The sequence below is a fragment of the Carassius carassius genome, chromosome 1 (assembly GCF_963082965.1).
Source record: "Carassius carassius chromosome 1, fCarCar2.1, whole genome shotgun sequence".
NCBI classification, from domain to species: domain Eukaryota; kingdom Metazoa; phylum Chordata; class Actinopteri; order Cypriniformes; family Cyprinidae; genus Carassius; species Carassius carassius.
Window position 1 is genome coordinate 10,375,859 of NC_081755.1, and position 27,684 is coordinate 10,403,542.

A 27,684-nucleotide genomic window follows, 5' to 3' on the forward strand; every position below is an offset into this window, starting at 1 on the left:
TTTACGGAGACCAAAACCTCTAAGCCCAAGGTGCCACTTCATCACCAGCAAAGGCACCGCTGGGATTCGAACCCAGGATCTCCTGTTTACTAGACAGGCACTTTAACCAACTAAGCCACGGCACCAACTTGCATGTACCTACTAAGAAAGTGAGACTTAGAGTTTTCTAACTCTGGAGGGGTGGCCAGAGAGCATATGTGTTTGTTGGCCAAGCGCCATTAACAGAATGCCAAAAGTAATGACTCTGGTGGGACTCGAACCCACAACCTTTGAATAGCCTAATCTGGCAGTCTAGAAGTCCAATACCCTATCCATTGCGCCACAGAGACATGTGTGAAGCTTTTTTTCCTGGCTTGTGCCAGTCCGTTGAATTGAGTTCAGGCATTTGGGGAGCGGGAAGGACAAGATATGTGGGTCTCTCTGCAATTGGTATGTGGTTGGAAAAGTGGATGATCTGTAAGGGCTTCCTTTCCAAGAAAGAGCCCAATGAGCAGAGCCACCTGTTAAAAGGCACCGCTGGGAATCGAACCCAGGATCTCCTGTTTACAAGACAAGCGCTTTGACCAGCTAAGCCACGGCGCCCTGCTGCATTGTTGACTTGGGTCAGAATTCTTCGTCAGCAACTGAGGGGTGGTTGGCAAATGAAATCGCATGCTGCTCTGATGCTCCTCTGTACCGCCTGATTGCGCAAAGCAAAAACACACAACCCAAGGTGGTGTTTGATTACCAGCAAAGACAGTGCTGGGATTTGAATTCAGGGACCCACTTTATATTAAGTGGCCTTAACTACTATGTACTTAAATTTTAATTATTAATTTGGTACAAATCCCTTATTGTGTACATGCATGTTTTTACATTGTACTTATATTTGAAAAATATTTGCACGTAATTACATCTGTAATTAATTTCTGTAATTACATGTATAATTACATGGTTGACCCATCCCTCACACCTTAACACACCCTTATACTTACCCATACCACCAAATCTGTCCCTAACCTTACCTGTTTCCCACCTCAATAGCAGCAAAACCAATTAACAATACAATATGAACACAATAAGTACATGTATTCATTTTTGATGTAAGTACATAGTAGTTAAGTCCACTTAATATAAAGTGGGACCGAATTCAGTATGTCCTATTTACGACACATGCTTAAACCAACTGAGCCACGGCGCCAACCTGCACACACTCTCCCAGGGAGCGGCACTTAGAGGATAAAAGCATCCAGATAAGAGGCTAACGGCCAGGCTCTGCACAGCCTAAAATGGTTTTTTTGACAACTGATTTAGGAGGCCAGCTAGCCTCTGGGTTTGTTGGCCAAGTGCCATTAGTTAACTTTTGAATGGCCTAATCTGGCAGTCTAGAAGTCCAGTTTGCTATCTATTGTGCCACAGAGCCTATCAGCAACTGTTGACCTGTTCAAAAGAGCGTTAGCATTATCAGGATGTGGTTTGGAAATGGAATCGACTGCTGCCTTTCCTATCCCTGTTTGCAGTCCGATCTCAGAAAAGCACATGCTTGAGGCACACAAGGGATGCTAAAGGCACCGCTGGGATTTGAACCCAGGATCTCCTGTTTACGAGACAGATGCTTTGACCAACTAAGCCACAGCGCCAAGCAGAGCACTAGGAGGGTGAGTAAGTTGATCAAAACATCCAGCGGTGAGGACAAAGGTCCACGGGCTGGTCAGCTTATGAGATTTTTCACAACTTTCTGTTGCCCGAGGGCATAAGCTTGCAATTTAATGATAAACAAAAGGCCAGAAGTCACCAATCTGTTTTGACTCAAACCCACAAACGGCCTCAAATCGCAGACTAATAGTCCAATGCGCTACATGCAGTAGCTGCTTCCAGGCTTGCAGCAGTGCTAAACCAAGGAGCACGTGTTTGCAAGGCAAGCTCTTTGACCAGCTGAGCCATGCTGCATTGCTGAGATGACTCTGGGCAGCATCTGAGGGGTGGTTCGCAAATTAAATTGCATGCTGCTCTAGCACTCCTCTGCACCCCCTTTTACGGAGACCAAAAACTCTCAGCCCAAGGCACTACTTCATCACCAGCAAAGGCACAACTGGGATTCGAACCCAGGATCTCCTGTTTACTAGACAGGCGCTTTAACCAACTAAGCCACGGCACCAACTTGCATGTACCTACTAAGAAAGTGAGACTTAGAGTTTTCTAACTCTGGAGGGGTGGCCAGAGAGCATATGTGTTTGTTGGCCAAGCGCCATTAACAGAATGCCAAAAGTAATGACTCTGGTGGGACACGAACCCACAACCTTTGAATGGCCTCATCTGGCAGTCTAGAAGTCCAATGCCCTATCCATTGCGCCACAGAGACATGTGTGAAGCTTTTTTTCCTGGCTTGTGCCAGTCCGTTAAATTGAGTTCAGGCATTTGGGGAGCGGGAAGGACAAGATATGTGGGTCTCTCTGCAATTGGTATGTGGTTGGAAAAGTGGATGATCTGTAAGGGCTTCCTTTCGAAGAAAGAGCCCAATGAGCAGAGCCACCTGTTAAAAGGCACCGCTGGGAATCGAACTCAGGATCTCCTGTTTACAAGACAAGCGCTTTGACCAGCTAAGCCACGGCGCCCTGGTGCATTGTTGACTTGGGTCAGAATTCTTCGTCAGCAGCTGAGGGGTGGTTGGCAAATGAAATCGCATGCTGCTCTGATGCTCCTCTGTACCGCCTGATTGCGCAAAGCAAAAACACACAACCCAAGGTGGTGTTTGATTACCAGCAAAGACAGTGCTGGGATTTGAATTCAGGGACCCACTTTATATTAAGTGGCCTTAACTACTATGTACTTAAATTTTAATTATTAATTTGGTACAAATCCCTTATTGTGTACATGCATGTTTTTACATTGTACTTATATTTGAAAAATATCTGCACGTAATTACATCTGTAATTAATTTCTGTAATTACATGTATAATTACATGGTTGACCCATCCCTCACACCTTAACACACCCTTATACCTACCCATACCACCAAATCTGTCCCTAACCTTACCTGTTTCCCACCTCAATAGCAGCAAAACCAATTAACAATACAATATGAACACAATAAGTACATGTATTCATTTTTGATGTAAGTACATAGTAGTTAAGGCCACTTAATATAAAGTGGGACCGAATTCAGTATGTCCTATTTACGACACATGCTTAAACCAACTAAGCCACGGCGCCAACCTGCACACACTCTCCCAGGGAGCGGCACTTAGAGGATAAAAGCATCCAGATAAGAGGCTAATGGCCAGGCTCTGCACAGCCTAAAATGGTTTTTTTGACAACTGATTCGGGAGGCCAGCTAGCCTCTGGGTTTGTTGGCCAAGTGCCATTAGTTAACTTTTGAATGGCCTAATCTGGCAGTCTAGAAGTCCAGTTTGCTATCTATTGTGCCACAGAGCCTATCAGCAACTGTTGACCTGTTCAAAAGAGCGTTAGCATTATCAGGATGTGGTTTGAAAATGGAATCGCCTGCTGCCTTTCCTATCCCTGTTTGCAGTCCGATCTCAGGAAAGCACATGCTTGAGGCACACAAGGGATGCTAAAGGCACCGCTGGGATTTGAACCCAGGATCTCCTGTTTACGAGACAGACGCTTTGACCAACTAAGCCACAGCGCCAAGCAGAGCACTAGGAGGGTGAGTAGGTTGATCAAAACATCCAGCGGTGAGGACAAAGGTCCACGGGCTGGTCAGCTTATGAGATTTTTCACAACTTTCTGTTGCCCGAGGGCATAAGCTTGCAATTTAATGATAAAAAAAAAGGCCAGAAGTCACCAATCTGTTTTGACTCAAACCCACAAACTTCAAATGGCCTCAAATCGCAGACTAATAGTCCAATGCGCTACACTCTGTGCCACATGCAGTAGCTCCTTCCAGGCTTGCAGCAGTCCTAAACCAAGGATCACGTGTTTGCAAGGCAAGCTCTTTGACCAGGTGAGCCATGCTGCATTGCTGAGATGACTCTGGGCAGCATCTGAAGGGTGGTTCGCAAATTAAATTGCATGCTGCTCTAGCACTCCTCTGCACCCCCTTTTACAGCGACCAAAACCTCTCAGCCCAAGGTGCTACTTCATCACCAGAAAAGGCACCGCTGGGATTCGAACCCAGGATCTCCTGTTTACTAGAGAGGCGCTTTAACCAACTAAGCCATGGCACCAACTTGCATGTATCTAGTAAGAAATTGAGATTTAGAGTTTTATAACTCTGGAGGGGTGGACCGAGAGCATGTGTGTTTGTTGGCCAAGCGCCATTAACAGAATGCCAAAAGTAATGACTCTGGTGGGACTCGAACCCACAACCTTTGAATGGCCTCATTTGGCAGTCTAGAAGTCCAATACGCTATCCATTGCACCACAGAGACATGTGTGGAGCTTTTTTTTCCTGGCTCTGTACCGCCTGATTGCGCAAAGCAAAAAAACACAACCCAAGGTGGTGTTTGATTACCAGCAAAGACAGTGCTGGGATTTGAATTCAGGGACCCACTTTATATTAAGTGGCCTTAACTACTATGTACTTAAATTTTAATTATTAATTTGGTACAAATCCCTTATTGTGTACATGCATGTTTTTACATTGTACTTATATTTGAAAAATATCTGCACGTAATTACATCTGTAATTAATTTCTAGAATTACATGTATAATTACTTGGTTGACCCATCCCTCACACCTTAACACACCCTTATACTTACCCATACCACCAAATCTGTCCCTAACCTTACCTGTTTCCCACCTCAATAGCAGCAAAACCTATTAACAATACAATATGAACACAATAAGTACATGTATTCATTTTTTGATGTAAGTACATAGTAGTTAAGGACACTTAATATAAAGTGGGACCGAATTCAGTATGTCCTATTTACGGCACAAGCTTAAACCAACTAAGCCACGGCGCCAACCTGCACACACTCTCCCAGGGAGCGGCACTTAGAGGATAAAGGCATCCAGATAAGAGGCCAACAGCCAGGCTCTGCACAGCCTAAAATGTTTTTTTTGACAACTGATTCGGGAGGCCAGCTAGCCTCTGGGTTTGTTGGCCAAGTGCCATTAGTTAACCTTTGAATGGCCTCATCTGGCAGTCTAGAAGTCCAGTTTGCTATCTATTGTGCCACAGAGCCTATCAGCAACTGTTGACCTGTTCAAAAGAGCGTTAGCATTATCAGGATGTGGCTTGGAAATGGAATCGCCTGCTGCCTTTGCTATCCCTGTTTGCAGTCCGATTTCAGAAAAGCACATGCTTGAGGCACACAAGGTATGCTAAATGCACCGCTGCGATTTGAACCCAGGATCTCCTGTTTACGAGACAGACGCTTTAACCAACTAAGCCACAGCGCCAAGAAGAGCACTAGGAGGGTGAGTTAGTTGATCAAAACATCCAGCGGTGAGGACACAGGTCCACGGGCTGGTCAGCTTATGAGATTTTTCACAACTTGCTGTTGCCCGAGGGCATAAGCTTGCAATTTAATGATAAACAAAAGGCCAGAAGTCACCAATCTGTTTTGACTCAAACCCACAAACTTCAAATGGCCTCAAATCGCAGACTAATAGTCCAATGCGCTACACTCTGCGCCACATGCAGTAGCTCCTTCCAGGCTTGCAGCAGTCCTAAACCAAGGATCACGTGTTTGCAAGGCAAGCTCTTTGACCAGGTGAGCCATGCTGCATTGCTGAGATGACTCTGGGCAGCATCTGAGGGGTGGTTCGCAAATTAAATTACATGCTGCTCTAGCACTCCTCTGCACCCCCTTTTACAGAGACCAAAACCTCTCAGCCCAAGGTGCTACTCCATCACCAGCAAAGGCACCGCTGGGATTCGAACCCAGGATCTCCTGTTTACTAGACAGGCGCTTTAACCAACTAAGCCACGGCACCAACTTGCATGTACCTACTAAGAAAGTGAGACTTAGAGTTTTCTAACTCTGGAGGGGTGGTCAGAGAGCATATGTGTTTGTTGGCCAAGCGCCATTAACAGAATGCCAAAAGTAACGACTCTGGTGGGACTCGAACCCACAACCTTTGAATGGCCTCATCTGGCAGTCTAGAAGTCCAATGCCCTATCCATTGCGCCACAGAGACATGTGTGAAGCTTTTTTTTTCCTGGCTTGTGCCAGTCCGTTGAATTGAGTTCAGGCATTTGGGGAGCGGGAAGGACAAGATATGTGGGTCTCTCTGCAATTGGTATGTGGTTGGAAAAGTGGATGATCTGTAAGGGCTTCCTTTCCAAGAAAGAGCCCAATGAGCAGAGCCACCTGTTAAAATGCACCGCTGGGAATCGAACCCAGGATCTCCTGTTTACAAGACAAGCGCTTTGACCAGCTAAGCCACGGCGCCCTGCTGCATTGTTGACTTGGGTCAGAATTCTTCGTCAGCAGCTGAGGGGTGGTTGGCAAATGAAATCGCATGCTGCTTTGACGCTCCTCTGTACCGCCTGATTGCGCAAAGCAAAAACACACAACCCAAGGTGGTGTTTGATTACCAGCAAAGACAGTGCTGGGATTTGAATTCAGGGACCCACTTTATATTAAGTGGCCTTAACTACTATGTACTTAAATTTTAATTATTAATTTGGTACAAATCCCTTATTGTGTACATGCATGTTTTTACATTGTACTTATATTTGAAAAATATCTGCACGTAATTACATCTGTAATTAATTTCTGTAATTACATGTATAATTACATGGTTGACCCATCCCTCACACCTTAACACACCCTTATACTTACCCATACCACCAAATCTGTCCCTAACCTTACCTGTTTCCCACCTCAATAGCAGCAAAACCAATTAACAACACAATATGAACACAATAAGTACATGTATTCATTTTTGATGTAAGTACATAGTAGTTAAGGCCACTTAATATAAAGTGGGACCGAATTCAGTATGTCAGTATGCTTAAACCAACTGAGCCACGGCGCCAACCTGCACACACACTCCCAGGGAGCGGCACTTAGAGGATAAAAGCATCCAGATAAGAGGCTAACGGCCAGGCTCTGCACAGCCTAAAATGGTTTTTTTGACAACTGATTCGGGAGGCCAGCTAGCCTCTGGGTTTGTTGGCCAAGTGCCATTAGTTAACTTTTGAATGGCCTAATCTGGCAGTCTAGAAGTCCAGTTTGCTATCTATTGTGCCACAGAGCCTATCAGCAACTGTTGACCTGTTCAAAAGAGCGTTAGCATTATCAGGATGTGGTTTGGAAATGGAATCGCCTGCTGCCTTTCCTATCCCTGTTTGCAGTCCGATCTCAGAAAAGCACATGCTTGAGGCACACAAGGGATGCTAAAGGCACCGCTGGGATTTGAACCCAGGATCTCCTGTTTACGAGACAGACGATTTGACCAACTAAGCCACAGCGCCAAGCAGAGCACTAGGAGGGTGAGTAAGTTGATCAAAACATCCAGCGGTGAGGACAAAGGTCCACGGGCTGGTCAGCTTATTAGATTTTTCACAACTTTCTGTTGCCCGAGGGCATAAGCTTGCAATTTAATGATAAACAAAAGGCCAGAAGTCACCAATCTGTTTTGACTCAAACACACAAACTTCAAATGGCCTCAAATCGCAGACGAATAGTCCAATGCGCTACATGCAGTAGCTCCTTCCAGGCTTGCAGCAGTCCTAAACCAAGGAGCACGTGTTTGCAAGGCAAGCTCTTTGACCAGCTGAGCCATGCTGCATTGCTGAGATGACTCTGGGCAGCATCTGAGGGGTGGTTCGCAAATTAAATTGCATGCTGCTCTAGCACTCCTCTGCACCCCCTTTTACGGAGACCAAAAACTCTCAGCCCAAGGCGCTACTTCATCACCAGCAAAGGCACAACTGGGATTTGAACAAAGGATCTCCTGTTTACTAGACAGGCGCTTTAACCAACTAACCCACGGCACCAACTTGCATGTATCTAGTAAGAAAGTGAGATTTAGAGTTTTATAACTCTGGAGGGGTGGCAAGAGAGCATGTGTGTTTGTTGGCCAAGCGCCATTAATAGAATGCCAAAAGTAACGACTCTGGTGGGACTCGAACCCACAACCTTTGAATGGCCTCATTTGCCAGTCTAGAAGTCCAATGCGCTATCCATTGTGCCACAGAGACATGTGTGGAGCTTTTTTTTCCTGACTCTGTACCGCCTGATTGCGCAAAGCAAAAAAACACAACCCAAGGTGGTGTTTGATTACCAGCAAAGAAAGTGCTGGGATTTGAATTCAGGGACCCACTTTATATTAAGTGGCCTTAACTACTATGTACTTAAATTTTAATTATTAATTTGGTACAAATCCCTTATTGTGTACATGCATGTTTTTACATTGTACTTATATTTGAAAAATATTTGCACGTAATTACATCTGTAATTAATTTCTGTAATTACATGTATAATTACATGGTTGACCCATCCCTCACACCTTAACACACCCTTATACTTACCCATACCACCAAATCTGTCCCTAACCTTACCTGTTTCCCACCTCAATAGCAGCAAAACCAATTAACAATACAATATGAACACAATAAGTACATGTATTCATTTTTGATGTAAGTACATAGTAGTTAAGTCCACTTAATATAAAGTGGGACCGAATTCAGTATGTCCTATTTACGACACATGCTTAAACCAACTGAGCCACGGCGCCAACCTGCACACACTCTCCCAGGGAGCGGCACTTAGAGGATAAAAGCATCCAGATAAGAGGCTAACGGCCAGGCTCTGCACAGCCTAAAATGGTTTTTTTGACAACTGATTTAGGAGGCCAGCTAGCCTCTGGGTTTGTTGGCCAAGTGCCATTAGTTAACTTTTGAATGGCCTAATCTGGCAGTCTAGAAGTCCAGTTTGCTATCTATTGTGCCACAGAGCCTATCAGCAACTGTTGACCTGTTCAAAAGAGCGTTAGCATTATCAGGATGTGGTTTGGAAATGGAATCGACTGCTGCCTTTCCTATCCCTGTTTGCAGTCCGATCTCAGAAAAGCACATGCTTGAGGCACACAAGGGATGCTAAAGGCACCGCTGGGATTTGAACCCAGGATCTCCTGTTTACGAGACAGATGCTTTGACCAACTAAGCCACAGCGCCAAGCAGAGCACTAGGAGGGTGAGTAAGTTGATCAAAACATCCAGCGGTGAGGACAAAGGTCCACGGGCTGGTCAGCTTATGAGATTTTTCACAACTTTCTGTTGCCCGAGGGCATAAGCTTGCAATTTAATGATAAACAAAAGGCCAGAAGTCACCAATCTGTTTTGACTCAAACCCACAAACGGCCTCAAATCGCAGACTAATAGTCCAATGCGCTACATGCAGTAGCTGCTTCCAGGCTTGCAGCAGTGCTAAACCAAGGAGCACGTGTTTGCAAGGCAAGCTCTTTGACCAGCTGAGCCATGCTGCATTGCTGAGATGACTCTGGGCAGCATCTGAGGGGTGGTTCGCAAATTAAATTGCATGCTGCTCTAGCACTCCTCTGCACCCCCTTTTACGGAGACCAAAAACTCTCAGCCCAAGGCGCTACTTCATCACCAGCAAAGGCACAACTGGGATTCGAACCCAGGATCTCCTGTTTACTAGACAGGCGCTTTAACCAACTAAGCCACGGCACCAACTTGCATGTACCTACTAAGAAAGTGAGACTTAGAGTTTTCTAACTCTGGAGGGGTGGCCAGAGAGCATATGTGTTTGTTGGCCAAGCGCCATTAACAGAATGCCAAAAGTAATGACTCTGGTGGGACACGAACCCACAACCTTTGAATGGCCTCATCTGGCAGTCTAGAAGTCCAATGCCCTATCCATTGCGCCACAGAGACATGTGTGAAGCTTTTTTTCCTGGCTTGTGCCAGTCCGTTAAATTGAGTTCAGGCATTTGGGGAGCGGGAAGGACAAGATATGTGGGTCTCTCTGCAATTGGTATGTGGTTGGAAAAGTGGATGATCTGTAAGGGCTTCCTTTCGAAGAAAGAGCCCAATGAGCAGAGCCACCTGTTAAAAGGCACCGCTGGGAATCGAACCCAGGATCTCCTGTTTACAAGACAAGCGCTTTGACCAGCTAAGCCACGGCGCCCTGGTGCATTGTTGACTTGGGTCAGAATTCTTCGTCAGCAGCTGAGGGGTGGTTGGCAAATGAAATCGCATGCTGCTCTGATGCTCCTCTGTACCGCCTGATTGCGCAAAGCAAAAACACACAACCCAAGGTGGTGTTTGATTACCAGCAAAGACAGTGCTGGGATTTGAATTCAGGGACCCACTTTATATTAAGTGGCCTTAACTACTATGTACTTAAATTTTAATTATTAATTTGGTACAAATCCCTTATTGTGTACATGCATGTTTTTACATTGTACTTATATTTGAAAAATATCTGCACGTAATTACATCTGTAATTAATTTCTGTAATTACATGTATAATTACATGGTTGACCCATCCCTCACACCTTAACACACCCTTATACCTACCCATACCACCAAATCTGTCCCTAACCTTACCTGTTTCCCACCTCAATAGCAGCAAAACCAATTAACAATACAATATGAACACAATAAGTACATGTATTCATTTTTGATGTAAGTACATAGTAGTTAAGGCCACTTAATATAAAGTGGGACCGAATTCAGTATGTCCTATTTACGACACATGCTTAAACCAACTAAGCCACGGCGCCAACCTGCACACACTCTCCCAGGGAGCGGCACTTAGAGGATAAAAGCATCCAGATAAGAGGCTAATGGCCAGGCTCTGCACAGCCTAAAATGGTTTTTTTGACAACTGATTCGGGAGGCCAGCTAGCCTCTGGGTTTGTTGGCCAAGTGCCATTAGTTAACTTTTGAATGGCCTAATCTGGCAGTCTAGAAGTCCAGTTTGCTATCTATTGTGCCACAGAGCCTATCAGCAACTGTTGACCTGTTCAAAAGAGCGTTAGCATTATCAGGATGTGGTTTGAAAATGGAATCGCCTGCTGCCTTTCCTATCCCTGTTTGCAGTCCGATCTCAGGAAAGCACATGCTTGAGGCACACAAGGGATGCTAAAGGCACCGCTGGGATTTGAACCCAGGATCTCCTGTTTACGAGACAGACGCTTTGACCAACTAAGCCACAGCGCCAAGCAGAGCACTAGGAGGGTGAGTAGGTTGATCAAAACATCCAGCGGTGAGGACAAAGGTCCACGGGCTGGTCAGCTTATGAGATTTTTCACAACTTTCTGTTGCCCGAGGGCATAAGCTTGCAATTTAATGATAAAAAAAAAGGCCAGAAGTCACCAATCTGTTTTGACTCAAACCCACAAACTTCAAATGGCCTCAAATCGCAGACTAATAGTCCAATGCGCTACACTCTGTGCCACATGCAGTAGCTCCTTCCAGGCTTGCAGCAGTCCTAAACCAAGGATCACGTGTTTGCAAGGCAAGCTCTTTGACCAGGTGAGCCATGCTGCATTGCTGAGATGACTCTGGGCAGCATCTGAAGGGTGGTTCGCAAATTAAATTGCATGCTGCTCTAGCACTCCTCTGCACCCCCTTTTACAGCGACCAAAACCTCTCAGCCCAAGGTGCTACTTCATCACCAGAAAAGGCACCGCTGGGATTCGAACCCAGGATCTCCTGTTTACTAGAGAGGCGCTTTAACCAACTAAGCCATGGCACCAACTTGCATGTATCTAGTAAGAAATTGAGATTTAGAGTTTTATAACTCTGGAGGGGTGGACCGAGAGCATGTGTGTTTGTTGGCCAAGCGCCATTAACAGAATGCCAAAAGTAATGACTCTGGTGGGACTCGAACCCACAACCTTTGAATGGCCTCATTTGGCAGTCTAGAAGTCCAATACGCTATCCATTGCACCACAGAGACATGTGTGGAGCTTTTTTTTCCTGGCTCTGTACCGCCTGATTGCGCAAAGCAAAAAAACACAACCCAAGGTGGTGTTTGATTACCAGCAAAGACAGTGCTGGGATTTGAATTCAGGGACCCACTTTATATTAAGTGGCCTTAACTACTATGTACTTAAATTTTAATTATTAATTTGGTACAAATCCCTTATTGTGTACATGCATGTTTTTACATTGTACTTATATTTGAAAAATATCTGCACGTAATTACATCTGTAATTAATTTCTAGAATTACATGTATAATTACTTGGTTGACCCATCCCTCACACCTTAACACACCCTTATACTTACCCATACCACCAAATCTGTCCCTAACCTTACCTGTTTCCCACCTCAATAGCAGCAAAACCTATTAACAATACAATATGAACACAATAAGTACATGTATTCATTTTTAGATGTAAGTACATAGTAGTTAAGGACACTTAATATAAAGTGGGACCGAATTCAGTATGTCCTATTTACGGCACAAGCTTAAACCAACTAAGCCACGGCGCCAACCTGCACACACTCTCCCAGGGAGCGGCACTTAGAGGATAAAGGCATCCAGATAAGAGGCCAACAGCCAGGCTCTGCACAGCCTAAAATGTTTTTTTTGACAACTGATTCGGGAGGCCAGCTAGCCTCTGGGTTTGTTGGCCAAGTGCCATTAGTTAACCTTTGAATGGCCTCATCTGGCAGTCTAGAAGTCCAGTTTGCTATCTATTGTGCCACAGAGCCTATCAGCAACTGTTGACCTGTTCAAAAGAGCGTTAGCATTATCAGGATGTGGCTTGGAAATGGAATCGCCTGCTGCCTTTGCTATCCCTGTTTGCAGTCCGATTTCAGAAAAGCACATGCTTGAGGCACACAAGGTATGCTAAATGCACCGCTGCGATTTGAACCCAGGATCTCCTGTTTACGAGACAGACGCTTTAACCAACTAAGCCACAGCGCCAAGAAGAGCACTAGGAGGGTGAGTTAGTTGATCAAAACATCCAGCGGTGAGGACACAGGTCCACGGGCTGGTCAGCTTATGAGATTTTTCACAACTTGCTGTTGCCCGAGGGCATAAGCTTGCAATTTAATGATAAACAAAAGGCCAGAAGTCACCAATCTGTTTTGACTCAAACCCACAAACTTCAAATGGCCTCAAATCGCAGACTAATAGTCCAATGCGCTACACTCTGCGCCACATGCAGTAGCTCCTTCCAGGCTTGCAGCAGTCCTAAACCAAGGATCACGTGTTTGCAAGGCAAGCTCTTTGACCAGGTGAGCCATGCTGCATTGCTGAGATGACTCTGGGCAGCATCTGAGGGGTGGTTCGCAAATTAAATTACATGCTGCTCTAGCACTCCTCTGCACCCCCTTTTACAGAGACCAAAACCTCTCAGCCCAAGGTGCTACTCCATCACCAGCAAAGGCACCGCTGGGATTCGAACCCAGGATCTCCTGTTTACTAGACAGGCGCTTTAACCAACTAAGCCACAGCACCAACTTGCATGTACCTACTAAGAAAGTGAGACTTAGAGTTTTCTAACTCTGGAGGGGTGGTCAGAGAGCATATGTGTTTGTTGGCCAAGCGCCATTAACAGAATGCCAAAAGTAACGACTCTGGTGGGACTCGAACCCACAACCTTTGAATGGCCTCATCTGGCAGTCTAGAAGTCCAATGCCCTATCCATTGCGCCACAGAGACATGTGTGAAGCTTTTTTTTTCCTGGCTTGTGCCAGTCCGTTGAATTGAGTTCAGGCATTTGGGGAGCGGGAAGGACAAGATATGTGGGTCTCTCTGCAATTGGTATGTGGTTGGAAAAGTGGATGATCTGTAAGGGCTTCCTTTCCAAGAAAGAGCCCAATGAGCAGAGCCACCTGTTAAAATGCACCGCTGGGAATCGAACCCAGGATCTCCTGTTTACAAGACAAGCGCTTTGACCAGCTAAGCCACGGCGCCCTGCTGCATTGTTGACTTGGGTCAGAATTCTTCGTCAGCAGCTGAGGGGTGGTTGGCAAATGAAATCGCATGCTGCTTTGACGCTCCTCTGTACCGCCTGATTGCGCAAAGCAAAAACACACAACCCAAGGTGGTGTTTGATTACCAGCAAAGACAGTGCTGGGATTTGAATTCAGGGACCCACTTTATATTAAGTGGCCTTAACTACTATGTACTTAAATTTTAATTATTAATTTGGTACAAATCCCTTATTGTGTACATGCATGTTTTTACATTGTACTTATATTTGAAAAATATCTGCACGTAATTACATCTGTAATTAATTTCTGTAATTACATGTATAATTACATGGTTGACCCATCCCTCACACCTTAACACACCCTTATACTTACCCATACCACCAAATCTGTCCCTAACCTTACCTGTTTCCCACCTCAATAGCAGCAAAACCAATTAACAACACAATATGAACACAATAAGTACATGTATTCATTTTTGATGTAAGTACATAGTAGTTAAGGCCACTTAATATAAAGTGGGACCGAATTCAGTATGTCAGTATGCTTAAACCAACTGAGCCACGGCGCCAACCTGCACACACACTCCCAGGGAGCGGCACTTAGAGGATAAAAGCATCCAGATAAGAGGCTAACGGCCAGGCTCTGCACAGCCTAAAATGGTTTTTTTGACAACTGATTCGGGAGGCCAGCTAGCCTCTGGGTTTGTTGGCCAAGTGCCATTAGTTAACTTTTGAATGGCCTAATCTGGCAGTCTAGAAGTCCAGTTTGCTATCTATTGTGCCACAGAGCCTATCAGCAACTGTTGACCTGTTCAAAAGAGCGTTAGCATTATCAGGATGTGGTTTGGAAATGGAATCGCCTGCTGCCTTTCCTATCCCTGTTTGCAGTCCGATCTCAGAAAAGCACATGCTTGAGGCACACAAGGGATGCTAAAGGCACCGCTGGGATTTGAACCCAGGATCTCCTGTTTACGAGACAGACGATTTGACCAACTAAGCCACAGCGCCAAGCAGAGCACTAGGAGGGTGAGTAAGTTGATCAAAACATCCAGCGGTGAGGACAAAGGTCCACGGGCTGGTCAGCTTATTAGATTTTCACAACTTTCTGTTGCCCGAGGGCATAAGCTTGCAATTTAATGATAAACAAAAGGCCAGAAGTCACCAATCTGTTTTGACTCAAACACACAAACTTCAAATGGCCTCAAATCGCAGACTAATAGTCCAATGCGCTACATGCAGTAGCTCCTTCCAGGCTTGCAGCAGTCCTAAACCAAGGAGCACGTGTTTGCAAGGCAAGCTCTTTGACCAGCTGAGCCATGCTGCATTGCTGAGATGACTCTGGGCAGCATCTGAGGGGTGGTTCGCAAATTAAATTGCATGCTGCTCTAGCACTCCTCTGCACCCCCTTTTACGGAGACCAAAAACTCTCAGCCCAAGGCGCTACTTCATCACCAGCAAAGGCACAACTGGGATTTGAACAAAGGATCTCCTGTTTACTAGACAGGCGCTTTAACCAACTAACCCACGGCACCAACTTGCATGTATCTAGTAAGAAAGTGAGATTTAGAGTTTTATAACTCTGGAGGGGTGGCAAGAGAGCATGTGTGTTTGTTGGCCAAGCGCCATTAATAGAATGCCAAAAGTAACGACTCTGGTGGGACTCGAACCCACAACCTTTGAATGGCCTCATTTGCCAGTCTAGAAGTCCAATGCGCTATCCATTGTGCCACAGAGACATGTGTGGAGCTTTTTTTTCCTGACTCTGTACCGCCTGATTGCGCAAAGCAAAAAAACACAACCCAAGGTGGTGTTTGATTACCAGCAAAGAAAGTGCTGGGATTTGAATTCAGGGACCCACTTTATATTAAGTGGCCTTAACTACTATGTACTTAAATTTTAATTATTAATTTGGTACAAATCCCTTATTGTGTACATGCATGTTTTTACATTGTACTTATATTTGAAAAATATCTGCACGTAATTACATCTGTAATTAATTTCTGTATTTACATGTATAATTACATGGTTGACCCATTCCTCACACCTTAACACACCCTTATACTTACACATACCACCAAATCTGTCCCTAACCTTACCTGTTTCCCACCTCAATAGCAGCAAAACCAATTAACAATACAATATGAACACAATAAGTACATGTATTCATTTTTGATGTAAGTACATAGTAGTTAAGGCCACTTAATATAAAGTGGGACCGAATTCAGTATGTCCTATTTACGACACATGCTTAAACCAACTAAGCCACGGCGCCAACCTGCACACACTCTCCCAGCGAGCGGCACTTAGAGGATAAAAGCATCCAGATAAGAGGCTAACGGCCAGGCTCTGCACAGCCTAAAAATGGTTTTTTTGACAACTGATTCGGGAGACCAGCTAGCCTCTGGGTTTGTTGGCCAAGTGCCATTAGTTAACTTTTGAATGGCCTAATCTGGCAGTCTAGAAGTCCAGTTTGCTATATATTGTGCCACAGAGCCTATCAGCAACTGTTGACCTGTTCAAAAGAGCGTTAGCATTATCAGGATGTGGTTTGGAAATGGAATCGCCTGCTGCCTTTCCTATCCCTGTTTGCAGTCCGATCTCAGAAAAGCACATGCTTGAGGCACACAAGGGATGCTAAAGGCACCGCTGGGATTTGAACCCAGGATCTCCTGTTTACGAGACAGACGCTTTGACCAACTAAGCCACAGCGCCAAGCAGAGCACTAGGAGGGTGAGTAAGTTGATCAAAACATCCAGCGGTGAGGACAAAGGTACACGGGCTGGTCAGCTTATGAGATTTTTCACAACTTTCTGTTGCCCGAGGGCATAAGCTTGCAATTTAATGATAAACAAAAGGCCAGAAGTCACCAATCTGTTTTGACTCAAACCCACAAACTTCATATGGCCTAAAATCGCAGACTAATAGTCCAATGCTCTACACTCTGCGCCACATGCAGTAGCTCCTTCCAGGCTTGCAGCAGTCCTAATCCAAGGATCACGTGTTTGCAAGGCAAGCTATTTGACCAGGTGAGCCATGCTGCATTGCTGAGATGACTCTGGGCAGCATCTGAGGGGTGGTTCGCAAATTAAATTGCATGCTGCTCTAGCACTCCTCTGCAACCCCTTTTACGGAGATCAAAACCACTCAGCCCAAGGCGCTACTTCATCACCAGCAAAGGCACCGCTGGGATTCGAACCCAGGATCTCCTGTTTACTAGACAGGCGCTTTAACCAACTAAACCACGGCACCAACTTGCATGTATCTATTAAGAAAGTGAGATTTAGAGTTTTATAACTCTGGAGGGGTGGCCAGAGAGCATGTGTGTTTGTTGGCCAAGCGCCATTAACAGAATGCCAAAAGTAACGACTCTGGTGGGACTCGAACCCACAACCTTTGAATGGCCTCATTTGGCAGTCTAGAAGTCCAATGCGCTATCCATTGCGCCACAGAGACATGTGTGGAGCTTTTTTTTTCTGACTCTGTACAACCTGATTGCGCAAAGCAAAAACACACAACCCAAGGTGGTGTTTGATTACCAGCAAAGACAGTGCTGGGATTTGAATTCAGGGACCCACTTTATATTAAGTGGCCTTAACTACTATGTACTTAAATTTTTTTCTTGGGTATCATCGGTGAAGAAAGGGTGCAAAGGGAACTCGATGGCATGGTGAGAAACGAAAAGGTTTTTTAGCATGTTTCTGAGAGGATGGCTGTCGAGGGTTACCAGCGGACGTCCGAGCAGTGCCGCATTAAATGCAAGAAACTGCGGAGTGACTATCGTAAGGTGAAAGACCACAACAGCCGGAGTGGTGTTCACAGAAAAAAATTGGAAGTGGCTAGAAATGATGGACGCCATCTACGGGCACAGGCCGGCGAGTTTGGGACGAGAAGGAGGCATCGATACGGCTACCTCATTGCTGGAGTCGATGATGGAGCCTCCCGGTAAGTTTGTAATTGTGAAATATAACGTTAGTATACATCGATCACGGGAAAGCTTACGTTCAATGCACAACTTTTGTGCAAGTCTGTTGTTTGTCTGTCAGCCAGCCAGTTGGTATCAACCGATCATTTGCAAGCTAGCAAAACGCTAACGTTAGTTTATTAGCCTGTGGTGGACGGAGTACATGTCCAGTAACGTTACTTGTAGCCTACAGATACCCTAATAAAATACAACTGTTTTATTACTAAACATATTCTACTAAATATATATTAAAGAGAGATGGGTCCAATGATATAGCTTAAGGAAAGAGTAAGAACTCCGTCTGAAAATTATTATGAAATATCAGAGCAAGGTGAAAATGTCCACATTCAATAGGCTTAAACAGTACAGTAATGTTGTGGGGTAAAAAGTACAATATTATGCTTTGGAATGTAGTGCAATGAAAGTTACTCTTATAAAATTATAGATACTTGAAAAAAAAAAATACTTATGTACATTATACAAAGTAAAAATGCTTTGTTTGGCTACCCACTCAGTCCTACTACGTTGTATGTTCTGTATTTATCTCAACCGCATTGTTGCCGTTTGTGTTATTAACGTGACTTTTGTAAATTTTCAGTTGAGCATCCTAGCTGTCAGGAGGAAATGGAGGCACTTGATGAGATTTCCACCCTTGAAAGCTCAAGTTCGCCTGCCAGGACATCAACCCCGACACCACCACCAGAATCTGCTCCATCAACTTCGAGTGAACCTCGGCGTATTACAATCGGTAAGACATGAACACCAGAGTGAAAAGAAATGTATAATACTGTAATAATATATACTAGAGGTGTAACAATATATCGTGCCATAATATATTTCGCAATACAAAAGCGCAACAATACGTATTGTGGATGTTGACAATATGTATCATGGATAGTTCTCCCAAAATAAAAATTACTGTGTGAGAAAAAATTCATGTTTTCAGAGTGTCAGTACTACATTAAATTACTATATAATGTTGCTTATGATGTATACTAATGCAATGGGGGAATATTTGTGGGTCCTCATAATGGCAAATGTCTTATTACCAGAACGTTAAGAATATTCGTCTAAAATAATTCAGTATTTTCAGCTTCAGAATCATGAATATTTTTATTCTGGTGTCACCATTGTCCTTGGGTTACAAGCACCAAGTCCAAGCCTATCCATTTAAACCCACAATGTAATATCCAAGTTTTCATTTTAATCGACAATAATTTTTTTTTTTTACCTTTTATCATATGTCGTGGAGTATCGCAATATTGTATCATGAGTTCATTATCGTCATATGTTAATATATACATGTCCAATTTAGACATTGTATTGTAGTACTGTAGATATCTCCCCATAATATTGGTTGGCTCAAATCACAAGGATCAAAATGCTTCGCTAAACAAACCAACATTCCTGTCTCTTTTGCATTCCAGGCAAGAGGAAAAGGGGGCAACAGGATGTTCATGCGGCCCTGGTTGAGATGCAGGCAGCTGATGAGAAGCAGCAGGAGTGGTTGGAGAGGATGGAGGAACGCCGTGACCGGCGCTTCGAACTTATGCTGGAGGATGCACGTGAGGCAAGGCGGCATGAGGCTGAACTAACTCGCCAACACATGGAGCAGTCTGCAAGCTTCAATCAGGCCTTCCTCGGCACGCTCAGTCAGCTGGTGCAGGCGTTGAGTAGTCGCCCCAACCCTGTGCCATGATCCAGCCACTTGTGCTCTTTTGCACACAGCACTTTAGACTTGTTTACTTTTTTGGACTTGTTTAATTTTTTTGGACTTATTTAGTTTTTTGTTTGCACTCGTTTACTTTGTTTGCACTTTTAATTTTTGTTTGCACTTGTTTACAAAACCTTTTTTCTGTCGCACAGCTCATTTTTTTTGTCAATAGCATTTGTTTGACTTTTTAAATTAAAGTACTTTTTCATTACCTCATGTGTCCTGTGTTCAATGGCCATCTCACACAATTCCTCCCTTACCCATTCTATAAATTGAGGTCGTTTTATTAATGTTCCTGTCATCTGGTGTCAATGACATCTATTGTTTGCTACCTTGGCCATAATGGCCATTTGGGAGATTATGCTTGCCTTAAATACAAATTAGTTAGCAATGTGTTACTTTACATTTATTGCAAACAAAATCTGAATTTATTTATTTTTACAGTCATATGTATTGCAGAGTAATAAGTCCTTTACCCCAAATATTATAAATTAATATTATAAATATTATAAATTGTTCCCTTATAATTACACGTGTACTTATAAAGTATGTACAATAATTACAGAAAGGTACGCTGTAAATTCGGTGTACTTACGCAGTACTTTCCGGGCTGTAATCATGAATTACTGCATAAATTATTTGTAATTTTCCATGTTTTTTAGCATAATAGGTCATAAGCTACATACCATGTAATATTAAAATAATTAGCCCTTAGTTGGGTAGCTTGGTTATGAAATACTGCATTTTATTTGTATTTTTCATGGTTGTTACTCCTTTATTCACCAAATATTATAAATTGTTCCCCTATAATTACATGTACACACTCTATAATTACCAAAAGGTATGCTGTAAATTATGTGTACTTGCGCAGTATTATCTTAAGCGTTACCAGATTGGCCATTTGATATAGTTACCCAAAATGAATTATACCTCATGTTTAAACACCATCTACATAAGAGGCAGCGGCAAAAATATTTCACAAAATATGAAGAGGCAGGGTAAAAGTAAAAAGGATTTATTCATGTCCATAAAATCAAAACTTAGCGTTTACACAGGTGTGCCTTTGCTATCTGTACAACAGATTTAACTGTTCAAATAACGCATCAGACCCTCGCGTACATCCCTGCCCTCCTCCTCTGCACCCTGTGCCAGTGGCACCACAGGCTCTGCAGCAACAGGTGTATCCCATTCGTGCTGGTAATCCTCTCCATGCCTTTCACAAAGATTGTGCAGAGCACAACAAGTCAACACCATGGACTTCACCAGTTCGATGTCGCTGTCATTCCTCTTCATAAGGCACCGCCACCTTCTTTTGAGTCTCCCAAAAGCATTTTCTACCACCACCCGAGCCCTGCACACTTTTTTGTTGTAGGTCAGTTGTTCTGCTGTCAGCCGGCCATTGTCAGGGATTGGTTTTAGGAGCCAATTCTGCAAAGGGTAGGCAGAGTCTCCTAGCACATAAAAGCCAGCATTCACCCTACTGATGTTCCTGGTGCAAGCTGGGTAGAGGCTTCCACGCTCGACCAACTCCCACAATGTAGATAGTCTCAGAACCCGAGCATCATGCAAACTTTCAGCCATTCCTGCATATGCACTCCAAAATAGTCCTTTTCCATCAACTACTCCTTGCAGGATGATGGAATGCCAGCCTTTTCTATTAAAGTAATCGCAGTGGTACTCCTTTGGGGCTATTATGGGTATGTGTGACCCATCAATGGCACCAACACACTGTGGAAGCCCCCACCGGTTCTCAAAGTAGGCTGCCATCTCTTTGAACTTCTGCTGGTCAGGGAAACATATCTGTTCTGGAACTAACAACATGCTAGCGGCCTTGCAGAATTCCTGGACGCACCGACACACTGTTGTTCTGCTGACACCAAAAAGATGGCCAATACTTCTGTAGTCGCTGTTGGTTGCAAGCTTCCATAGTGCCGTGGCAACTCTTTTCTTAAGGGGAACACACTCTCTGTAGTTTGTGTCCTGCTTTTCCATTGCTGGATGCACCATGGCACAAAGGAATATAAATGTTTCTTCAGACATCCTGAAGTTGTTCAACCACTGTGTGTGTGTGAATCCTGGAACGATCACATCCCACCAGTCATTTGAGCGGCTGAAAGTCCAAACGGTTGGTCTGCGGCGCTGATTTTGCACCAGATTGAGTACCTAGAAAACAAACAAACAAAAAAGTTAAGATTAATACAATGTCGCAGTGATGGTGGGTCATTTAATTAAAAGTGCAACTATCATACGCCGAATGAAAAAATACATAAAGTATTATAAACATTGTAAGAGTTACCCTTGGACACGATAGAATATATACATTTGTTAAAATATCTAATATACTGCACCAGAGAGGGAACTTTGGTGTCATTAAAGCACAAAGAAAAAATAGCTTACAGATATAACTATTTTCTCAAAATTATACTTCTAATCTATCATTAACCACAACTAGTATTGCCCTTGTAATAATATAGGCATCAACAGATTCATGTAAAAGTTTAATGATCTTAAAAAGTAACCTTCATAGTGCTTAATGAATAGACTGTAGTTTACAGTCGGCACAGGGCTTATTGTACTTATTTATTCAGTGTAGGGTTATTTAATCTATAACAATATTGCTTAGTTAGCACATAAGACGAAATACATTATTACATGACATAAAAAAGTTAGCTTAGCTCAAGCTTACCCGCCTGCGCCGTCGTGTTTGTCTTGCCTTGTCTTTACTCGCGCGGTTGTCTGTCTCGTCCCAGCTCCTTAAAATTTCCCAAATTCCCCTGTATTTTTCCGCTGTGTTTTTCCTTGCAGCATGTAGCCTTTGCTCAAACAAATATTGTCTCTTCCTTGAGATAAACAGCCACACACCGAGAAGCAAGAATAGCTGCTGTATGTCCTCCATTGTTGTTTGCGGTGAACTTTCCTCTTCCCGCGCGATCGAATGACGTCAAGCTACTTTCCGTCATACACCACGCCTATCAAGTGACGTTATCACTACTTTCTGGAATACACCACGCCTATCAAGTAAGGGTACTGTTGGCGGTGGAAACGCTAGCCAAATCATGGTTAACAGACCGACCCGTACCGTACCGTACCGTACCACTCGGTGAAAACGCGCCATTAGAGGATAAAAGCATCCAGATAAGAGGCTAACGGCCAGGCTCTGCACAGCCTAAACATGTTTTTTTGACAACTGATTCGGGAGGCCAGCTAGCCTCTGGGTTTGTTGGCCAAGTGCCATTAGTTAACCTTTGAATGGCCTCATCTGGCAGTCTAGAAGTCCAGTTTGCTATCTATTGTGCCACAGAGCCTATCAGCAACTGTTGACCTGTTCAAAAGAGCGTTAGCATTATCAGGATGTGGTTTGGAAATGGAATCGCCTGCTGCCTTTGCTATCCCTTTTTGCAGTCCGATTTCAGAAAAGCACATGCTTGAGGCACACAAGGGATGCTAAAGGCACCGCTGGGATTTGAAGCCAGGATCTCCTGTTTACGAAACAGACGCTTTAACCAACTAAGCCACAGCGCCAAGAAGAGCACTAGGAGGGTGAGTAAGTTGATCAAAACATCCAGCGGTGAGGACACAGGTCCACGGGCTGGTCAGCTTATTAGATTTTTCACAACTTTCTGTTGCCCGAGGGCATAAGCTTGCAATTTAATGATAAACAAAAGGCCAGAAGTCACCAATCTGTTTTGACTCAAACCCACAAACTTCAAATGGCCTCAAATCGCAGACTAATAGTCCAATGCGCTACACTCTGCAGCTCCTTCCAGGCTTGCAGCAGTCCTAAACCAAGCAGCACGTGTTTGCAAGGCAAGTTCTTTGACCAGCTGAGCCATGCTGCATTGCTGAGATGACTCTGGGCAGCATCTGAGGGGTGGTTCGCAAATTAAATTGCATGCTGCTCTAGCACTCCTCTGCACCCCCTTTTACGGAGACCAAAACCTCTCAGCCCAAGGCGCTACTTCATCACCAGCAAAGGCACCACTGGGATTCGAACCCAGGATCTCCTGTTTACTAGACAGGCGCTTTAACCAACTAAGCCACGGCACCAACTTGCATGTATGTAGTAAGAAAGTGAGATTTAGAGTTTTATAACTCTGGAGGGGTGGCCACAGAGCATGTGTGTTTGTTGGCCAAGCGCCATTAATAGAATGCCAAAAGTAACGACTCTGGTGGGACTCGAACCCACAACCTTTGAATGGCCTCATCTGGTAGTCTAGAAGTCCAATGCCCTATCCATTGCACCACAGAGACATGTGTGAAGCTTTTTTTTTTCTTGGCTTGTGCCAGTCCGTTGAATTGAGTTCAGGCATTTGGGGAGCGGGAAGGACAAGATATGTGGGTCTCTCTGCAATTGGTATGTGGTTGGAAAAGTGGATGATCTGTAAGGGCTTCCTTTCCAAGAAAGAGCCCAATGAGCAGAGCCACCTGTTAAAAGGTACCGCTGGGAATCGAACCCAGGATCTCCTGTTTACAAGAAAAGCGCTTTGACCAGCTAAGCCACGGCGCCCTGCTGCATTGTTGACTTGGGTCAGAATTCTTCGTCAGCAGCTGAGGGGTGGTTGGCAAATGAAATCGCATGCTGCTCTGACGCTCCTCTGTACCGCCTGATTGCGCAAATCAAAAACACACAACCCAAGGTGGTGTTTGATTACCAGCAAAGACAGTGCTGGGATTTGAATTCAGGGACCCACTTTATATTAAGTGGCCTTAACTACTATGTACTTAAATTTTAATTATTAATTTGGTACAAATCCCTTATTGTGTACATGCATGTTTTTACATTGTACTTATATTTGAAAAATATCTGCACGTAATTACATCTGTAATTAATTTCTGTAATTACATGTATAATTACATGGTTGACCCATCCCTCACACATTAACACACCCTTATACTTACCCATACCACCAAATCTGTCCCTAACCTTACCTGTTTCCCACCTCAATAGCAGCAAAACCAATTAACAATACAATATGAACACAATAAGTACATGTATTCATTTTTGATGTAAGTACATAGTAGTTAAGGCCACTTAATATAAAGTGGGACCGAATTCAGTATGTCCTATTTACGACACATGCATAAACCAACTAAGCCACGGCGCCAACCTGCACAGACACTCCCAGGGAGCGGCACTTAGAGGATAAAAGCATCCAGATAAGAGGCTAACGGCCAGGCTCTGCACAGCCTAAAATGGTTTTTTGACAACTGATTCGGGAGACCAGCTAGCCTCTGGGTTTGTTGGCCAAGTGCCATTAGTTAACTTTTGAATGGCCTAATCTGGCAGTCTAGAAGTCCAGTTTGCTATCTATTGTGCCACAGAGCCTATCAGCAACTGTTGACCTGTTCAAAAGAGCGTTAGCATTATCAGGATGTGATTTGGAAATGGAATCGCCTGCTGCCTTTCCTATCCCTGTTTGCAGCCCGATCTCAGAAAAGCACATGCTTGAGGCACACAAGGGATGCTAAAGGCACCGCTGGGATTTGAACCCAGTATCTCCTGTTTACGAGACAGACGCTTTGACCAACTAAGCCACAGCACCAAGCAGAGCACTAGGAGGGTGAGTAGGTTGATCAAAACATCCAGCGGTGAGGACAAAGGTCCACGGGCTGGTCAGCTTATGAGATTTTTCACAACTTTCTGTTGCCCGAGGGCATAAGCTTGCAATTTAATGATAAACAAAAGGCCAGAAGTCACCAATCTGTTTTGACTCAAATCCACAAATGTCCTCAAATCGCAGACTAATAGTCAAATGCGCTACACTCTGCGCCACATGCAGTAGCTCCTTCCAGGCTTGCAGCAGTCCTAAACCAAGGATCACATGTTTGCAAGGCAAGCTCTTTGACCAGGTGAGCCATGCTGCATTGCTGAGATGACTCTGGGCAGCATCTGAGGGGTGGTTCGCAAGTTAAATTGCATGCTGCTCTAGCACTCCTCTGCACCCCCTTTTACGGAGACCAAAACCTCTCAGCCCAAGGCGCTACTTCATCACCAGCAAAGGCACCGCTGGGATTCGAACCCAGGATCTCCTGTTTACTAGACAGGCGCTTTAACCAACTAAGCCACGGCACCAACTTGCATGTCTCTAGTAAGAAATTGAGATTTAGAGTTTTATAACTCTGGAGGGGTGGACAGAGAGCATTTGTGTTTGTTGGCCAAGCGCCATTAACAGAATGCCAAAAGTAACGACTCTGGTGGGACACGAACCCACAACCTTTGAATCGCCTCATTTGGCAGTCTAGAAGTCCAATGCACTATCCATTGCGCCACACAGACATGTGTGGAGCTTTTTTTTCCTGGCTCTGTACCGCCTGATTGCGCTAAGCAAAAAAACACAACCCAAGGTGGTGTTTGATTACCAGCAAAGACAGTGCTGGGATTTGAATTCAGGGACCCACTTTATATTAAGTGGCCTCAACTAATATGTACTTAAATTTTAATTATTAATTTGGTACAAATCCCTTATTGTGTACATGCATGTTTTTACATTGTACTTATATTTGAAAAATATCTGCACGTAATTACATCTGTAATTAATTTCTGTAATTACATGTATAACTACATGGTTGACCCATCCCTCACACCTTAACACACCCTTATACTTACCCATACCACCAAATCTGTCCCTAACCTTACCTGTTTCCCACCTCAATAGCAGCAAAACCAATTAACAATACAATATGAACACAATAAGTACATGTATTCATTTTTGATGTAAGTACATAGTAGTTAAGGCCACTTAATATAAAGTGGGACCGAATTCAGTATGTCCGATTTACGACACATGCTTAAACCAACTAAGCCACGGCGCCAACCTGCACACACTCTCCCAGGGAGCGGCACTTAGAGGATAAAAGCATCCAGATAAGAGGCTAACGGCCAGGCTCTGCACAGCCTAAAATGGTTTTTTTGACAACTGATTCGGGAGGCCAGCTAGCCTCTGGGTTTGTTGGCCAAGTGCCATTAGTTAACCTTTGAATGGGCTCATCTGGCAATCTAGAAGTCCAGTTTGCTATCTATTGTGCCACAGAGCCTATCAGCAACTGTTGACCTGTTCAAAAGAGCGTTAGCATTATCAGGATGTGGTTTGGAAATGGAATCGCCTGCTGCCATTGTTATCACTTTTTGCAGTCCGATTTCAGAAAAGCACATGCTTGAGGCACACAAGGGATGCTAAAGGCATCGCTGGGATTTGAACCCAGGATCTCCTGTTTACGAGACAGACGCTTTAACCAACTAAGCCACAGCGCCAAGAAGAGCACTAGGAGGGTGAGTAAGTTGATCAAAACATCCAGCGGTGAGGACAAAGGTCCACGGGCTGGTCAGCTTATTAGATTTTTCACAACTTTCTGTTGCCCGAGGGCATAAGCTTGCAATTTAATGATAAACAAAAGGCCAGAAGTCACCAATCTGTTTTGACTCAAACCCACAAACTTCAAATGGCCTCAAATCGCAGACTAATAGTCCAATGCGCTACATGCAGTTGCTCCTTCCAGGCTTGCAGCAGTCCTAAACCAAGGAGCACGTGTTTGCAAGGCAAGCTCTTTGACCAGCTGAGCCATGCTGCATTGCTGAGATGACTCTGGGCAGCATCTGAGGGGTGGTTCGCAAATTAAATTGCATGCTGCTCTAGCACTCCTCTGCACCCCCTTTTACGGAGACCAAAACCTCTCAGCCCAAGGCGCTACTTCATCACCAGCAAAGGCACCGCTGGGATTCGAACCCAGGATCTCCTGTTTACTAGACAGGCGCTTTAACCAACTAAGCCACGGCACCAACTTGCATGTCTCTAGTAAGAAATTGAGATTTAGAGTTTTATAACTCTGGAGGGGTGGACAGAGAGCATTTGTGTTTGTTGGCCAAGCGCCATTAACAGAATGCCAAAAGTAACGACTCTGGTGGGACACGAACCCACAACCTTTGAATCGCCTCATTTGGCAGTCTAGAAGTCCAATGCACTATCCATTGCGCCACAGAGACATGTGTGGAGCTTTTTTTTTCCTGGCTCTGTACCGCCTGATTGCGCTAAGCAAAAAAACACAACCCAAGGTGGTGTTTGATTACCAGCAAAGACAGTGCTGGGATTTGAATTCAGGGACCCACTTTATATTAAGTGGCCTCAACTAATATGTACTTAAATTTTAATTATTAATTTGGTACAAATCCCTTATTGTGTACATGCATGTT

General features: G+C 44.2%; 34 non-coding genes across 34 annotated transcripts; all 34 read right to left on the minus strand.

Moving 5' to 3' along the window:
- Positions 1–51: 51 nt before the first annotated feature.
- trnat-agu (transfer RNA threonine (anticodon AGU)) lies at positions 52–125 on the minus strand. Its single transcript has one exon. It is a non-coding gene; the product is annotated as a tRNA-Thr (tRNA).
- Positions 126–508: 383 nt separating this feature from the next.
- On the minus strand, positions 509–582 carry trnat-ugu (transfer RNA threonine (anticodon UGU)). Its single transcript has one exon. It is a non-coding gene; the product is annotated as a tRNA-Thr (tRNA).
- A 963-nt stretch (positions 583–1,545) lies between these two features.
- trnat-cgu (transfer RNA threonine (anticodon CGU)) lies at positions 1,546–1,619 on the minus strand. The gene has a single exon. It is a non-coding gene; the product is annotated as a tRNA-Thr (tRNA).
- Positions 1,620–2,063: 444 nt separating this feature from the next.
- On the minus strand, positions 2,064–2,137 carry trnat-agu (transfer RNA threonine (anticodon AGU)). Its single transcript has one exon. It is a non-coding gene; the product is annotated as a tRNA-Thr (tRNA).
- Positions 2,138–2,520: 383 nt separating this feature from the next.
- Positions 2,521–2,594, minus strand: trnat-ugu (transfer RNA threonine (anticodon UGU)). The gene has a single exon. It is a non-coding gene; the product is annotated as a tRNA-Thr (tRNA).
- A 963-nt stretch (positions 2,595–3,557) lies between these two features.
- trnat-cgu (transfer RNA threonine (anticodon CGU)) lies at positions 3,558–3,631 on the minus strand. Its single transcript has one exon. It is a non-coding gene; the product is annotated as a tRNA-Thr (tRNA).
- Positions 3,632–4,095: 464 nt separating this feature from the next.
- trnat-agu (transfer RNA threonine (anticodon AGU)) lies at positions 4,096–4,169 on the minus strand. Its single transcript has one exon. It is a non-coding gene; the product is annotated as a tRNA-Thr (tRNA).
- A 114-nt stretch (positions 4,170–4,283) lies between these two features.
- trnar-ucu (transfer RNA arginine (anticodon UCU)) lies at positions 4,284–4,373 on the minus strand. The gene is given in 2 exon segments: positions 4,284–4,319; positions 4,337–4,373. It is a non-coding gene; the product is annotated as a tRNA-Arg (tRNA).
- Positions 4,374–5,275: 902 nt separating this feature from the next.
- On the minus strand, positions 5,276–5,349 carry trnat-cgu (transfer RNA threonine (anticodon CGU)). Its single transcript has one exon. It is a non-coding gene; the product is annotated as a tRNA-Thr (tRNA).
- Positions 5,350–5,812: 463 nt separating this feature from the next.
- On the minus strand, positions 5,813–5,886 carry trnat-agu (transfer RNA threonine (anticodon AGU)). The gene has a single exon. It is a non-coding gene; the product is annotated as a tRNA-Thr (tRNA).
- A 385-nt stretch (positions 5,887–6,271) lies between these two features.
- trnat-ugu (transfer RNA threonine (anticodon UGU)) lies at positions 6,272–6,345 on the minus strand. Its single transcript has one exon. It is a non-coding gene; the product is annotated as a tRNA-Thr (tRNA).
- A 953-nt stretch (positions 6,346–7,298) lies between these two features.
- Positions 7,299–7,372, minus strand: trnat-cgu (transfer RNA threonine (anticodon CGU)). Its single transcript has one exon. It is a non-coding gene; the product is annotated as a tRNA-Thr (tRNA).
- A 639-nt stretch (positions 7,373–8,011) lies between these two features.
- On the minus strand, positions 8,012–8,101 carry trnar-ucu (transfer RNA arginine (anticodon UCU)). Its single transcript is given in 2 exon segments — positions 8,012–8,047; positions 8,065–8,101. It is a non-coding gene; the product is annotated as a tRNA-Arg (tRNA).
- A 901-nt stretch (positions 8,102–9,002) lies between these two features.
- On the minus strand, positions 9,003–9,076 carry trnat-cgu (transfer RNA threonine (anticodon CGU)). Its single transcript has one exon. It is a non-coding gene; the product is annotated as a tRNA-Thr (tRNA).
- Positions 9,077–9,520: 444 nt separating this feature from the next.
- On the minus strand, positions 9,521–9,594 carry trnat-agu (transfer RNA threonine (anticodon AGU)). The gene has a single exon. It is a non-coding gene; the product is annotated as a tRNA-Thr (tRNA).
- Positions 9,595–9,977: 383 nt separating this feature from the next.
- trnat-ugu (transfer RNA threonine (anticodon UGU)) lies at positions 9,978–10,051 on the minus strand. The gene has a single exon. It is a non-coding gene; the product is annotated as a tRNA-Thr (tRNA).
- A 963-nt stretch (positions 10,052–11,014) lies between these two features.
- Positions 11,015–11,088, minus strand: trnat-cgu (transfer RNA threonine (anticodon CGU)). Its single transcript has one exon. It is a non-coding gene; the product is annotated as a tRNA-Thr (tRNA).
- A 464-nt stretch (positions 11,089–11,552) lies between these two features.
- trnat-agu (transfer RNA threonine (anticodon AGU)) lies at positions 11,553–11,626 on the minus strand. Its single transcript has one exon. It is a non-coding gene; the product is annotated as a tRNA-Thr (tRNA).
- Positions 11,627–11,740: 114 nt separating this feature from the next.
- Positions 11,741–11,830, minus strand: trnar-ucu (transfer RNA arginine (anticodon UCU)). The gene is given in 2 exon segments: positions 11,741–11,776; positions 11,794–11,830. It is a non-coding gene; the product is annotated as a tRNA-Arg (tRNA).
- Positions 11,831–12,732: 902 nt separating this feature from the next.
- trnat-cgu (transfer RNA threonine (anticodon CGU)) lies at positions 12,733–12,806 on the minus strand. Its single transcript has one exon. It is a non-coding gene; the product is annotated as a tRNA-Thr (tRNA).
- A 463-nt stretch (positions 12,807–13,269) lies between these two features.
- Positions 13,270–13,343, minus strand: trnat-agu (transfer RNA threonine (anticodon AGU)). Its single transcript has one exon. It is a non-coding gene; the product is annotated as a tRNA-Thr (tRNA).
- Positions 13,344–13,728: 385 nt separating this feature from the next.
- Positions 13,729–13,802, minus strand: trnat-ugu (transfer RNA threonine (anticodon UGU)). The gene has a single exon. It is a non-coding gene; the product is annotated as a tRNA-Thr (tRNA).
- Positions 13,803–14,755: 953 nt separating this feature from the next.
- Positions 14,756–14,829, minus strand: trnat-cgu (transfer RNA threonine (anticodon CGU)). Its single transcript has one exon. It is a non-coding gene; the product is annotated as a tRNA-Thr (tRNA).
- Positions 14,830–15,467: 638 nt separating this feature from the next.
- On the minus strand, positions 15,468–15,557 carry trnar-ucu (transfer RNA arginine (anticodon UCU)). Its single transcript is given in 2 exon segments — positions 15,468–15,503; positions 15,521–15,557. It is a non-coding gene; the product is annotated as a tRNA-Arg (tRNA).
- A 902-nt stretch (positions 15,558–16,459) lies between these two features.
- On the minus strand, positions 16,460–16,533 carry trnat-cgu (transfer RNA threonine (anticodon CGU)). The gene has a single exon. It is a non-coding gene; the product is annotated as a tRNA-Thr (tRNA).
- A 463-nt stretch (positions 16,534–16,996) lies between these two features.
- On the minus strand, positions 16,997–17,070 carry trnat-agu (transfer RNA threonine (anticodon AGU)). The gene has a single exon. It is a non-coding gene; the product is annotated as a tRNA-Thr (tRNA).
- Positions 17,071–17,184: 114 nt separating this feature from the next.
- On the minus strand, positions 17,185–17,274 carry trnar-ucu (transfer RNA arginine (anticodon UCU)). The gene is given in 2 exon segments: positions 17,185–17,220; positions 17,238–17,274. It is a non-coding gene; the product is annotated as a tRNA-Arg (tRNA).
- A 5,670-nt stretch (positions 17,275–22,944) lies between these two features.
- trnat-cgu (transfer RNA threonine (anticodon CGU)) lies at positions 22,945–23,018 on the minus strand. Its single transcript has one exon. It is a non-coding gene; the product is annotated as a tRNA-Thr (tRNA).
- A 451-nt stretch (positions 23,019–23,469) lies between these two features.
- Positions 23,470–23,543, minus strand: trnat-agu (transfer RNA threonine (anticodon AGU)). Its single transcript has one exon. It is a non-coding gene; the product is annotated as a tRNA-Thr (tRNA).
- Positions 23,544–23,929: 386 nt separating this feature from the next.
- trnat-ugu (transfer RNA threonine (anticodon UGU)) lies at positions 23,930–24,003 on the minus strand. Its single transcript has one exon. It is a non-coding gene; the product is annotated as a tRNA-Thr (tRNA).
- Positions 24,004–24,965: 962 nt separating this feature from the next.
- Positions 24,966–25,039, minus strand: trnat-cgu (transfer RNA threonine (anticodon CGU)). The gene has a single exon. It is a non-coding gene; the product is annotated as a tRNA-Thr (tRNA).
- A 456-nt stretch (positions 25,040–25,495) lies between these two features.
- trnat-agu (transfer RNA threonine (anticodon AGU)) lies at positions 25,496–25,569 on the minus strand. Its single transcript has one exon. It is a non-coding gene; the product is annotated as a tRNA-Thr (tRNA).
- A 1,105-nt stretch (positions 25,570–26,674) lies between these two features.
- Positions 26,675–26,748, minus strand: trnat-cgu (transfer RNA threonine (anticodon CGU)). The gene has a single exon. It is a non-coding gene; the product is annotated as a tRNA-Thr (tRNA).
- Positions 26,749–27,199: 451 nt separating this feature from the next.
- Positions 27,200–27,273, minus strand: trnat-agu (transfer RNA threonine (anticodon AGU)). Its single transcript has one exon. It is a non-coding gene; the product is annotated as a tRNA-Thr (tRNA).
- Between the last annotated feature and the right edge of the window lie 411 nt (positions 27,274–27,684).